Below are 13,802 nucleotides of genomic sequence, written 5' to 3' on the forward strand. Positions count from 1 at the left end.
CAGCAGAGGATGGAGCCACCGGTTCCAGCTCCCGAGGAAGACGCGGGTCCTTAAATGGCAGCGCTGGGGCGTTTGGGGGGCTCAGGGGCTGCGCCGGGAGTCCGAGGCCGGGGAGGACCGGCTCCCCGACCAGCCGGAGCCTTGCGGACTGGGTCTGCGAACTGCACTCCAGAGACCACGCGGGCCGAGAGGGCAGCCTCTCTGCGCGGGGACGGAGGGGTACGCGCTGAGCCTGGAAGTTTGGCCTGAGGCTGAGACCCCGGCTGCTAGGATCCACTCTTTTATCCTGGATAAAGCCCAGGGTACGTCTCTTTTGGTCCTTTGTGGGGACAGTTTGGGAGTGGAAGGGTGGATCGTGGTGGTGAGCGCTGGGCAAATGGTGCCGGTAATGGGGGGGGGGGGGGGGGGGCGGGGGGGGGTGGCGTGCCCTCAGGGACGAGAGCGAGGAGATCCTGGCGGCGCTGAGAAATTCTGGAGAAACGTAGTGGAGGACCGGGACTGAATCGAAGTCCGTGAGTGCTGGGAGCCCGGGAACCCGCGGAGGAAGGCGGGGCGGGTGGGGGGCCCTGAAGGCTGAGGGCCGGCTGTGTGCAGTGGGGAGTGAGGAGGAGCAGGACCGGCAGCGGGTTACTGAGCTCGCTGCCCTCAGGGCAGACGCTCGCCAGCCCTGGGGATCCCTCCCTAATCCTCAAAAAGGGGGCGTCGAAAGGAAGTTGACTTGTTTGGAGAGATGGTGGATGGGTTGTCTCTCCAGACCCAGTAAACCCAGTTTCCCGCGTGGGGTGGTATTGGTTTGGCGCCGAGAGGCTGTGTGGTCAGACTTTGACAAATCTGTACCCTTCTCTGCAGCAGTTTTAAGTGCAGCGCCAATAATTTGGCAAGCTTCCTCCCCCCCGCCCCTTAAATGTATCTACCTTTGAAAAGAGATCGCACACACATAACACACAACTATACATCTCTGGAGAGTTCATCTTCGAATCTGCCAACAAGTTCCTCAGGGGAAGCAACCTTCCCTCTTCACGTATTCACTGGCATCTGGAGGCCAACGCCCACCATTGTAACCCAGGAGATTTCTTTCCCTGGTTGTGTTCTAATTAAAGAGAGTTCACTTAAGCATCACAATTTTCTTCCTGGAAATGATCCTAATTTAATTAAATGGGGATGCCTGGCAGCATCCCCAACCTTGATCAATAAAATTTCAGAGTAAGCATATCTAAAAATGATGTATATCTCTTAAGGAGCTTCCTCTGTTTCGTTAAACATACAGCCCTTAAAAATTAAAACTTGCCCTAACATACTTTCTAAATAGCTGTCCACAGCTGGCTTTCTCCTGCCCAGTTTTGACACAGGCTGTTTGCTCCGAGGGCACCTTCTCCTTTGGGTGGGTACTCCATTGGGTTATGTAGGTCCTGCAATTATTTTGGGCTGCACTAATAAAATTAGGAGCCAAGAAAAATGAAAGTAATCCTCCTTGGGCCTCACAGTCCCTTCCCTAGCAGACTGCATGCAGTTAGGTGTTGAGATGTTTTTCTGGCAGCGAAGTTCACTTCAGTGTCTCTCTTGGATGCTGAGGTGCTGGTGTGAGAGAGGTGGCCAGGCTCTGAGATGGGACAGACATTTTGAAATATTCATTATCTCATAGTTCTGGCCTGACAGTTGGCACGGCTCATGGCCTGCAAAGTTCAGTGTCCTGTGGTCAGAGATTATTTCATTTCCATAAGTGGCTCATTCTGACTCAGGAGCCTCAGGATCACAGGGTAATAAGACGAAGCAGGTTGTCTTAACTTGTTATCAAGTGAGGGGAAAATGATCCACTGGTTGTTTTACTCTAAAACTTTCCATATTTTAGTATGGAATTAACTATTAAATATTACTTTGAGAAATGCTAACACTCTGGACTTTCTGGTTAATTATTAGAATTGTTGTCTAGATAGCATCCTTAGAGATTTGGTTGACTCGGAAAGCATCCATGTCTCGGATTTCTATCACGGGTGTTACTGCAAGTCTCTACTTATTAAGATAATGAGAAATGTTTCAGATAAGAATGAAATCGAATTTGGGTGGAGTTTGTGTTGAGGAATTTAAACAATTGAAACAGGAGCATGTTGAAAGTTACTTCTAAAGACCAAAAGGGTGATGTGTAGTTCCATTCTTTAATTTTATACATTTCTCACTGCTGGTGGAATTGATGATCAATCTTGAATTAGCCTCTGGAATGACTGTTCTTTGATCTTGAGAGACAGGAGTCATCCTTTGTTTAGATTATTGATCAGGGATCCTTCACCAACTATTGGAAACTTGAACCAATTAATTCATGTACTTATTAGGTTCAACAGTTTTAGTAAGTTTTGCTAGGAAACGGCATCATTTTCTTTATACTGTGTAAACTCTACACCCATGGATAGATTTCTCTGTGAAGCTAAAAAAGCTTAAGGTTAGGGATTCCTCACTTGCACCAGCCTTCCCCATCAGCACGTGGCAGTGCCTCCATGATCCGTGATGATGAGATCCAGGCTCTTTGCAAGAGAATCCCCTTCTAAGAATATCTATGATTACTGTTCAAGTTTTGGACCTTTGCCCTTCAGACATGTTTTTCAGGAATGTATTATTATAGGAAAGTTGAAATCAGCTCTATTCCAATAGGATTTTGCTCAAGGAGAAAATTATAGTTTGCCTATGTGATTTTCAGTAGCACTTGATGAACTAGGATACTTAAGAAATGAAGTACTCTAAGTAATATATGCTTAAACCTAAGTTTAAAAAATTTGTTTCAACTGTTGCTGATACAAGTGTGTTTCTAAGATGTAATGAATGGCTATCTTGCCCTGATTGCCCTTTGCCTTGTGAGTTGACTGTGGTGAATATATTGTCGTCCTTCCATCGACAGTTTAGGACTTTGTGGTCTCTGGGTGATGTCAGCAGAGGGACAAATTATGATTTATAGGAGTGCAGAAGCGTCATTGTGGAATCCACTCTGGGACAGCCTCTGGAGATTGGTTTTTGAGAAAACAAATCCCAATACAAATATCGTTTCTGTTCTTTGCCCCACTCTCTGGAGAGTTGAGTGCCAGAAGAATGAATTAATCATGACCTTTCCTTTGCCTACGGCACAGCAAGATGTGCTTTCTCCAGGTTTCAGCCCAGGGTTCTTTTTACCTGTTGAGGTAAATTCTGAGATTGGGGAGGTGCAAGAGAGGACAGACCCTTCGGGAGAAGGGCCTGAGGGCATCCTTGGGCCCACCTACCTCTTCCCCGTGTAGTATTTGTCTCTAAAATCCAGGCGCGCCCATACTTCCAGGCCTTGGGGGGCACATTCGAGTGGGATCAGGGACATGTAACTGGTATTTGTTCCCATCTAGGTGGGAGTCTCAGAGTGACCAAATGGGCCATGCCACTGGAGAAGGGGGCCTGTGGAGGCAGAATGCTACTCATTTCCTTATCCAGGCAGAAGACAGCGATCGGGGGGCAGGGGGGGTGAGATGATGGAGCCTCCCTCAAGTGGGTTTGAGAAGTTGGGTGTTTTTGTTTGGTCTTGTAAGTCTTGGAGGATACATGTCCTGGTTGAGGGGATCATGGTATGAATGCTAGGGGAGCCGGGGGAGCTACAGGACTCGGTGGGGAATGTACGTCATCGTCCTTTGGCCCCTTCCTCTCCTAGCTCTGTGCAGGGCTTTTCTGGTTGGTTTTGATGCTTACGTGGAGCAGCCTGAGTGAGCAGATCCAGAACCTTGGTGGGACCAAAACACATTAGTGCCTTGATCAAGTTCTCGATAAGATCTTGAGCATGTCACTGAAATGGAATCTTAGTTCCTTCACCTATAAAAATGGGGATACCAAAACCTGCCTATTTGAAAACTTGGGTTTAACGAGATATATATAGAAGCACCTCGCATGTGTTGTGTTTCTCCCCAAATCGGCTGTTTTCCTAAGTTAACAAAGTCTCCTTTCATCTTTTTTTTTTTTTTAAGATTTACTTATTTATTTAAATAATCTTTAAACACCCAACATGGGGCTCGAACTCACAACCCCGAGATCAGGAATCACATGTTCCACCAACTGAGCCAGCCAGGCATCCCTGGAATCTCCTTTCATCTTTATGGTAGATGCAAATGAATGGTTTTTAAAGTGTAATTTATAAAATCCAGCAATTGTGTAGCGGGTCAGTGGTTCATCCCTCACACTGATCAGATGGAAAAGCCTTGAGCACCAAGATTCTCCAACCCTACCTCACCTACACGCACCCCCCCCCGCCCAGCCTCCTTTCGACTTGGGGGAGTCTGGCTGACATTCTTCTCTCTTTACCCTCAAAACACTTGCACTCCTGAGGCTTTTTCCATTTTTCTTTACTTGCTTCCTCTTTATGCTTTGAGTAAGTCAGAAATGGCTCCTCATTGGGCAAATGGACCCAAATTTTCAGGGCCCTAATCCTGGGCTTTAAGCTCACTCAGTGACCCGTAGTGTGATGGATGTCAATGGGACTTCCCTTCCGTAACTCCTGCAAGATTCTTTGCCGGCTCTAATGAGTTTACTCAGTCACTAAGATGGGAACAGGGATTAATTTATTAAGAGTTGCAGTTCAGGTTAAAATTAAAAAGGCTTTCAGAAGAGCCTGAGAAGCCTGGTCAATCCAGTCCATTTATGTCTTACCATTTAACTTCGCAGATTTGCAGATCTTGCAGGGTGGATGAATTATTAAGTAGCACCATGGTGGGGTGACCACACCAGAAACATTAATTCTGAGTAAATTTGTAAGCGTTACAAATCATTCTTTTATACAAAGACATATAAAAGGTATTCTCCCCCTCTGGTCCAAAGTTCTCCAGCAAATCCTCTGTGCCAGCCAGCCCTGGGGTCTTACTAGGACAAGCCTGGACATTTAAGGAAGTGAGTCGGTTAGAAGAAGTAACCAGGGATTTACAAGCAACATGATTTAAAAAGCAGAATATTGTAGCTCCTGACCCTGTTTGTGATGCCTCTGTGAAGTTTCCTTTTTAGTCACCGTCTGCAGGAGGGAAGTCCCCCCCCCTTAAAATGTCCCACAGAGGGGGGACTGTCCAAGTCATGTCCAGTGACCTTCCAGTGTCTCTACTCTAAGTCCTACATTGAAGACCCAACGTCCTGGGAATCTGCCTTGTTCACTGGAGCAGCATACCTTGACATGCAGTCCAGCCTCGCCAGTGTCTATAGAGGTATTCCTGGGCTCTGGCACAGACAGTCAGTTATTTATTTTTTCTGGATACTGCCTTTTAACCCAGCCCTCCTGGTGATGTCAGATAAAGCTTGAGAACTTCTTGTCTGCAGTGGACCCGAGCCCCCACGCGTGCAGCGCCCCACTCTGATTTAGGAGAGATGGGAATGTGCCCTGGACCAGGTCCCCAGGGACGTTCTGAAATCAGCTGATCCAGCCTGACTTGCCTGCCTCAGGTCTTGACAGTTTTCACTGCTCCGACCCAAAGGTGATTCTGGAAGTGCTTCAAAACGTCTGTGGATTCTGCTTGAGCTTTCTGCCCTGTGGAGCCCCTATACTCCTTACCTGCTCTGTAGGCTTGAAGAGAAATCGAGTCAATACATAAAGATAAATAAATACTGGTCCAGAAACGTTAACCTCTCTTTGAACTACCCAGCGTGCTTCGCACGTGCTTTGGTGAGGGGGCCTCGAGAAGGTTCTTACAGTGCAAGCTAAACAGTGATGCCGAAGTAGTTTTCCCTGGATTGTCACAGGAGGCTGGGCTGGAGGTTTCTGCATGGAGCTTAGAGTGCCCTGGGTTTGTAAGGTGTAGAGAAATTGCCGAGGACTTCCAGGTTTTTAGTCTTTTGTTAAAAGAGTGTGTGAAGAGCTGCCACCCACACTACACTGAGGACCGTGAAGAGAAGGGGTTCCCCATGGCCAGCCTATCTGTAGCCCAGGACCTTCGCACGATGTCCCTAGTGAACCTGTGGGGCCAGGACCAAGCCAGTGTCCCGTAGCAGAGACCAGCCCTGCAGACACCCACCCCCACCACCACATCCCGTAGCAGAGAAAGCCCGACCCTGGGCAGGGGAGGGGGGGGACACTAGCTGCCTTCCCCCCCGTCCCAGTTAGTTGTCTCAAATGCAGAGCTCTGTGGGGCCTACCTGAGCCGCACACCTGGGTGAAGTGTGTATAGAAGGTTCTAGGAAGGCCAAACCACATTTTCCTGTAGGCGGTTAACTGACTGCTCTCAGCCCCTCTCCCTGACCGGATTGGCTCACGTTATCATGATGTCATTTGCTCAGGGGAATAATGCAGAAACACTTTGTTTGGAGCAGTGCCTCATGTAAATTTTGTGATACAGCCTATATACAGAGAAAGAAACCCATTGTCTAGCCCTCTTTATGTGGGGGGTTGGGGGAGCGCCAAAGGAATACATATTAAGTTTCGAGAAAATTCAAGTACTTCACAACCCTGAATTCAAAAGCTCTCTCTGTATGTGTATTAAAATCAAGGCCCGTGTGCCGTGTGATTCCAAGGCTATATTTAGCCTCGAAAATTAGTATTTTGCATTAGAACATTTTATCCTTGCAAAGGATAGCAGGAATTCTCCTCTGACACAATTCCAAATGGGCAGAATCCATTCACTTGGGGATGAAAATGATCAAACTGTATTGGAAACTTAGATCATATCCAAGGCACTTGTGATTATCCCTGTTTGGGATCATTTTTCCTTTAGAAAAAATTTCAGATCAGTGTTTAATACAGCACAGAGATGGGCCCCGAGTGTGGGAGGCATTGCTTTTGCATGAAATCACAATGTGTACATTGTTTTTTTAAATATTCTTTTCATCATATGCTTCATTATCAAAACAATTCACAGCCTCCCAAGGATGACAGATGTTATAGTATAACCAGCATAGAGGGGATAAAATAGAAGATGGAGAAGAGAAGAAACCCCTCCCTCTCCAACCACTATTGAGAATGGAATTTAGTTTTCTCTTCTAGGGAATTCCCTGCAATCCCCAGGGACGCCTTGATCTTGAGGTTTCTAGGCTGGTGCTGGGAGGAGCTCAGAGGGAAGGGGAAGGGAATTTTTTGAGTGCCAGATGCTAAACTGGTTGCTTTATCTCCACTATCTTACTTAATCCTAGAATCACCACCATTTTTCTCATGAGGATACTGGTGTGCTGCGAGGCTATGGAATCAGCCAAGTGGTCCCACAGCTGCACAGGGTCCTAGCTCCACCTGTTTTTCCTACCCAGTTCCCTCCCATTCCTAAACCAGTGCGGTGGGGGCCTTGCTGTTCAGTGTGGTCTGGGGACCTGTAGCTTTGGCATCATTCGGGAGCTCCTTGAAACCGGAGAATCCTGAGCCCCATCCCAGACCTACTGAATCGGAATCTGCAATTGAACAAAATCCCCAGGAATTTGTATGCACACTGAAGTGTGAGAAGCTCCCTTACCCAGCTGGGAGGAGGAAGGTTTGGCAGTTAACACCATGCAAACTAGCCAAGCTTCCAGACTAGAATCAGCAGACTCCGCCCTGAGAGATTGGTCTGTGAGTGGGGAAGGTGCTACTAGAATCTAGTAGGGTGCAGCTAAACAGCCTACAACGCACAGCCCAGCTCCCCCACAATGAAGAATTACCCTGCCCCAAACGTCCAGAGTGCTGCTCTTGAGATACCCGGGTCCAGTTGCCCATATCTAGAATTCACATCCTGTATGTGTTTCTGTAGCTTCAGATGAATGCAACTCTCTAGCGAGCGGATCTTAAGTGAGATGATACGAAGTGCAGCGTGGTATGCGAATGTGATTCTTTTTACTGGGACTTGAAAAGTGACAAAGAGCTTAAATTGCAGCCTGAAAGATTTCCATTAGAATTTTGAGAGCATCTGGCTCTCAGTAGGCAGTGGAAATGCCACCCCCCGCGCCCCTCCCCGGGTCACTCCCTCCCCCAACCCATCCTGCCTGACAACGGTGCCTCTCCTTTCATAGTTTTACTCCCCAAACTTGCCCAGGCCTCTGTCCTATTTTTCAGCTCCCAAGGAAGCTGTGTTGGTCAGCTCCAACTCACTCACTGCTAAACACCCATCCTCTGTCCCTTCTCTCTTTAGATTCTGGCCCTGGACATCTGGAACTCTCTCCCCTCCAGCCCCTCTGGCTCCCTCCTTCCTTTCCTCTCTTCCTTTTGTAAGTGGAACATCAACCCAAATCACGACTGGGAAGTGAAACCAACACGCCTGATGAATATTAAAGTGGGGGGGAGTTCTGAAGGGAAATTATATCCAACAAAGAGCCCCTGTCATCCACCTTCCATTGTGAGAGTCTCCTCAACATTACTACAAATGTCTCTACCTACTTTCTTGTTTTACTCTGACTCCACTTAGTTTTTCTTGAGCTCTGTAATTTGAAAACAGAGTTCTTTCGAGGTTCTGTGGTCTTTTCCAGCTTTCTCTCATGGTTGGTGTTATAACATTCATTTCCCAATACTTTTTAATGACCGTTATCCACGAAGTAGAAGGTTCTTGATAAGCTTTAGAACCGAACTGGATTCATAACTGAGGTATTCCAAGGAAAACAACACCTCTATGCAACTTCTGGGTAGCCACTTTTCATAACCTTTATTATCCCTTGCAAATGAAAGGTGGGGCCACGAACGTGGTGGAGGCGGTGGGGAGCGGCCACCAGGCTGTGCTGCGCATCCAGCTCCAGCCCTGGGATCCAGAGGCCGGGGCAGAACAAGCCAGAGCACTGGGCTTCTGGCCAGGGTAGAACGATCTTCCCCAGGGAAGCCTGTGGTTTTCCAGCAGACCAGCCGATCAGTTCCAGAGGGCTTTAAACTGGAAGGTGGGGACTTCTAGGGAAGAGGGGGAGTCGGAGAACATGAGAGCAGCTGCCATGGAGGATCATGAGTTTTGTCACCAAAAGGGGAGATTTGTCACCTGGTATCTGCTTCCTAGTCATTGTTTTGAGAGAATTGGGAAATCAGTAATAGAAACAATTTTGTCTTTAGCACCTGCCTTAAAGGTGTATAAAACCTTCGAGGCCTTTGTCCCCTGAGGTACCACTCCTCCCTCCAACCCACGCACTCTAGGTGCATTGGCACGGCTCAGGAACTCCTCAAGGGTCCTCTTGGGCTTGATAATGTGGGCCATCTCTTGCAAGTTCCACTGAACTCTTTCTGCCACAAAAGATACCTTTCAAAATTGGCCTGGAAAAATGCAAGCAAAAATTATTACCCAATCGACTACTGCAAATACTTGGACAAATACAAAGTAACGATTACTGGGGCTTTATGAAGAATGGATCCAAACCAAGGACAGAGTTTATATGAACAGAGGAAGACATAATACAGTATGTGTAGAATTGAATAAAACCTTGAACCTTTAACATGGGTTTATTTTCAACCACAAAGTGTGATTGAGCTTTTTTCAGAAGAGCGTAATGTTGGAAAAGTTCAAATTTTTTTATTTCTTTTCTGAGTTCAGGCTTCCCTAAGAGCAGATACTCTGAGAGCAAAGTAGATGTAAGCTGCTTCTGATAATGACTATTTTCTGAAAGTTGGGCCCTCTTTCAAGTGCCATGTACGTATTTTTATCTTTGACCTTTGTAACATTCTGTTGGGGAAGATACCATTATTATTCATTGTTGTTACAGATGAAGAAACCAAGACACTGGTTTAGGACAGGAGCGTATAGCTAGCGGCAAGCTGGATTTGAATCCCTGTAGTCTGGCTTTTATAGTCTCTTAATCATTACCCTCTTTATTCTGCCTACTTAGTGCTTACTACAAGCTAAGCTAGCCCTCTGCTTTTACTGTGGTTGAAGTTATGAATCTCAGTCCATAAGCAAAGGCTTGCAAAAAAAAAATACATTTTAAAATTTACATAAATTAACTTAATTTTGTCTTCAAGCCCTCAACCTGTCCAGCTAACAGAACATTTAACCCCAGTCCTTTGGGGGATATTACCACCCTGTGATTATATCCAAGATTTAAGGCTTTAGAAGGTGCTAGGTTGTAGGAAGGAGGCCATCCCGACACCTGTCTGCACTGGCTTTAGCTGTGATTTCCAGTCACATGTCTACATCACTTTTGACTGTTTCTATCCACGTAGTCAAGTTTGAAGCTGCTAGTCCATGCAGGGCACACAGGGATCCTTGACAAATCTGTGAACTTGAAGCCTGGAGTCTCCTTTATAAGTCTTGCCGGTTCCCCTAGGAACTTCCAGGGAACAGAGCAAAACACCCAGGGGTGGAGGGAGAAAGGACCGGTTTCTAAAATGCCTTGCATAATCTTGTTGATGGCTTAGATTTTTACAAAAGCCAGGAATAACTTTGACTCCTTGACACCACATCCCCAAAGCAAGCATTTAAATTAAAAGCCTGGTTGCCTGCCTAAGGAGGAGAGAAAGTAAAAGGAGAAGGCATTTATTAAGGTCTCAGAAATGTTCGTGGAGTAGAATGGTGGCTGCCAGGGGCTGGGGGAAGGGGAGAATAAGGAGTCAGTGTTTAATAGGTGGAGTTTCAGTTTTGCAAGATGAGAAGGGTTCTGTGGACGGTTAGTGGTGATGGTTGCACAACAGTCATGAACATACTTAGTGTCACAGAACTGTACACTTAAAAATGGTTAAGATGGTACATTTTAGGTTATATATATTTTACCACAATAAAAAAGCATAGTCATCAATGCAGAAGTTTTATTTCCTTTGTATAAACTTTGACTCATTAAAAAATAGTAAAACCAACTATAGAGAACAAACTGACAGTCGCCAGAGGGAGGGTGGGGGGATGGGTGAAGTAGGTGATGGGGATGAAGGAGGGCACATGTTGTGAGGAGCACCGGGTGATGTATGGAAGTGTTGAATCACTGTATTGTACACCTGAAACTAATACAACACCGTATGTGAACTATACTGGAATTAAAATAAAAGCCTAAAAAAAAATAGTAAAAAGATAAATCCAAATGACAGAAATAAAGAATTTGTCACCCTCCAAAAAGAAGCTCATGAGAAATTTTTGAATGCCAAAGGAGAAAAGCAGAGTTGAATCCTCCAGTGGTGGATGTGTTTACTTTCCTTGGGGAAGTGCCCGGTCTCGTCTGACCCCTGAGACCAGCCTGGGTCTTGAACACAGAGGCCCTAAACACCCAGGAGTGAATTGGCCCAGAGAGTGGCTGAGGGCCCAAGGGGTCCATTCCCTCGAAGCGCACTTAGTGGGACAAGTCTGGGCGGTTAATGGTGGCCTCATTGGAGGCCACAGGGCTCTGATTGGAAGAGAAGGACATGAGTCATTGGAGGCCACAGGGCTCTGATTGGAAGAGAAGGACATGAGTCAAGCTACGTTTTCCCTGTCCAGGCAGCCCTCTGTCCCTGGGAGGAGGGCAGCTCCTTAATCGCCACCCCTCTGTCATCAAAGGAATCCCAAGCTGTCACATTTCTGAATATTGTTTCCTTTGCAGATGAACTCTGGCTTGTCCCATTTCCAGGGTGGAAACTACCTTTCCCCTTTTTGTTTTTGCCATGATGGCTCCATAACAAGGGAGATGATATATGCCCAGACTTGCCTTCTGGCATTTACACCCTTACACCGGCCCAGCCTCGGACAGGAAGAGGTGCCCGTCGAGGTCTCAAAGACATTCCTCCTTGGAGTTTGCTGTCGGTTCGTGCTTCCATGGTTGTCCGAAAGGGTGCATTCTGAGAGTGATCTGCGTGTCGCCAGGCTGTGGAAACACAGGAGTAGCAGCCCTGAATGGCTCGTCCTTGTCAGGGGACTTCCAGGCCACACCGGCAGGATGACTCCCTGGTGGGGGTGGGGGGCAGCTCCCTGACACCTGAGCCAGCGGCCAGACTTCTGCCCTCCAGCAGCCCCAACAAGCATGTCGAGGCATTTCTGTGACGGGCACTCCTCTTGCCCTTGTTTGTTTTTAATTTTAATTGTGGTAAAGTGCATAGAACATAAATTGTACCATCTTAACTGTTTTTAATGTACAATTTAGTGGCGTTAAGTAGGTGCTCATTGTCGTGATATCACCATCCACGGAACTTTTTCTTTCATCTTGTAAAGTTGAAACATTAAACATGAACCCCATTTTCTTCTCCCTTTCCAGCCCTTGGCAGCCATGTTCTACTTTCTGGCTCTATTAGTTTGCCTATTCTAGGTACCTCGTTTAAGTGGAATCATTCAGTCTTTGTCCTTTTTTTTTTGACTAGCTGTTTCACTTAGCAAGGTTCATCCATGTCATAGCATGTGTCAGAATTTCTTTCTTCTTTAATATTCATGAGTCATATTCCTTTGCATAGACACCACACTTTGTGTATCCATTTACCCCTTGAGGGACTCTTGGGCTGCTTCCTCCTTTTGTCTCTCCATTGTTTTTGAGAGGTGTGATCCATCTGTGAGGTCCTCAGGAAATCAAAAGAAATCCCCAGTGCCTGCTTTCAAGGGGTTTACTATCCCTAGCAAGTGCCAAAGCACAAACACGGAAAAGAGTCAATCACGGTGTAGAAAGTTGTAGAAGAGGAGACTTCTGTTCAAGATGTGTCACGAGAGCATGGGTGTGGATTTGCAAAATGGACGGGTTGGAGAGAGCATGCTTCACAGCAAGGACTCCAGGGTTCCAAGTCCAGGCTCAAATCGGGCTTGGTCACTTGCAATCCATGTTGCCTGGGAGCAAGGTTCAACTGTGGAAGCTTTGTAAGCTTCAGTTTCCTGAGATGTAAAATGGGGATAATAGTACTTTCCCCACAGAGTTCTTAGGGGATTAAACAAGAAAATGTGGGGCACCTGGGTGGCTCAGTCATTAAGCGTCTGCCTTCGGCTCGGGTCATGGTCCCGGGGTCCTGGGATCGAGCCCCACATCCGGCTCCCTGCTCAGCGGGAAGCCTGCTTCTCCCTCTCCCACTCCCCCTGCTTGTGTTCCCTCTCTCGCTGTGTCTCTCTCTGTCAAATGAATAAATAAAAAACCTTTAAAAAAAAAAAACAAAAAACAAGAAAATGTAGATAAAGAGCTTAACAGAGAGCCTGGCCCCCAGTTAGCGTTGTAGTTTTAGCACGACAGTAACGGATTTCGGAGACTCATTATCAAGTGGAGAAAAAAAGCTCTTCATTTGTTTTTATCAGATAGTTGATAATGAAAGTAAATATGGCCTGGCTTTCTTATCTGTGGGAAGATATAGAATGAGGAAGGAGAATGACTGTTAATAGATAACCTTCATCTAATTGACAAGGGAGTTGGCTCGGATTAGAGAGAATAGGATGCCAGGTTCCAATCTCTTGGTAACAGTAGGTCTTGATGACATTGCCTGGGTGGATAGCGCTTTCATGGCTGTTCTCGCAACTGAAGATTTCATATTTAGATTACTTTAATCTCAAGTGTTGAAACACTCTCATTTTTCGAGTAATAATTCAGGAAACTTTTTAAGGTTAAAGTAAAATGGAATCGTTTTGCTGAGTGAAGTGTTTTTTCCTATTAAAGAGTGCCCTTTAAGTAGTCTAGAATGTAGGTCTAACACACATCATCTGGATGGTGCATTGCTTATTCTATTCCTGTTTGTCTGCTTGGTATTTCCTACCCAGGAGTTCATTGACTTCAAGGCAATTGAATCCATTATTAGCCGGGAGAAAAAACATCTCCGTCTCCCTTGCCCCAACAATGGATTTTTTAAATGCATTGTACACAGTCCTCTGAAGGAAGAAAAAAAAAAAAGAAAAAGACATTTGAGGGGGATGGGTATGAATGTAGGGATTTCCTCCCTCCACCCTAACTGTTGCTAAACTGTAAGTTAATATTGTAAGAGAGAGAAAAATATCAAGGTCTCAACTTTCCTTGACATATTGTTTTGTATTTTTGTT

General features: G+C 46.1%; 1 protein-coding gene across 1 annotated transcript in view; it reads left to right on the forward strand.

Annotated features, from left to right (window-relative positions):
* Window positions 1-282: 282 nt before the first annotated feature.
* The window catches only part of LOC110581408 (A-kinase anchor protein 2), a 104,987-nt gene continuing 91,467 nt past the window's right edge, over window positions 283-13,802 (forward strand). Inside the window, exon 1 of the mRNA XM_021691249.2 lies at window positions 283-302. The gene's annotated coding sequence lies outside the window, so the exon portion shown is untranslated. The remainder of the gene's footprint in view (window positions 303-13,802) is intronic.

The sequence above is a fragment of the Neomonachus schauinslandi genome, chromosome 13, assembly GCF_002201575.2.
Source record: "Neomonachus schauinslandi chromosome 13, ASM220157v2, whole genome shotgun sequence".
Classification (NCBI taxonomy): domain Eukaryota; kingdom Metazoa; phylum Chordata; class Mammalia; order Carnivora; family Phocidae; genus Neomonachus; species Neomonachus schauinslandi.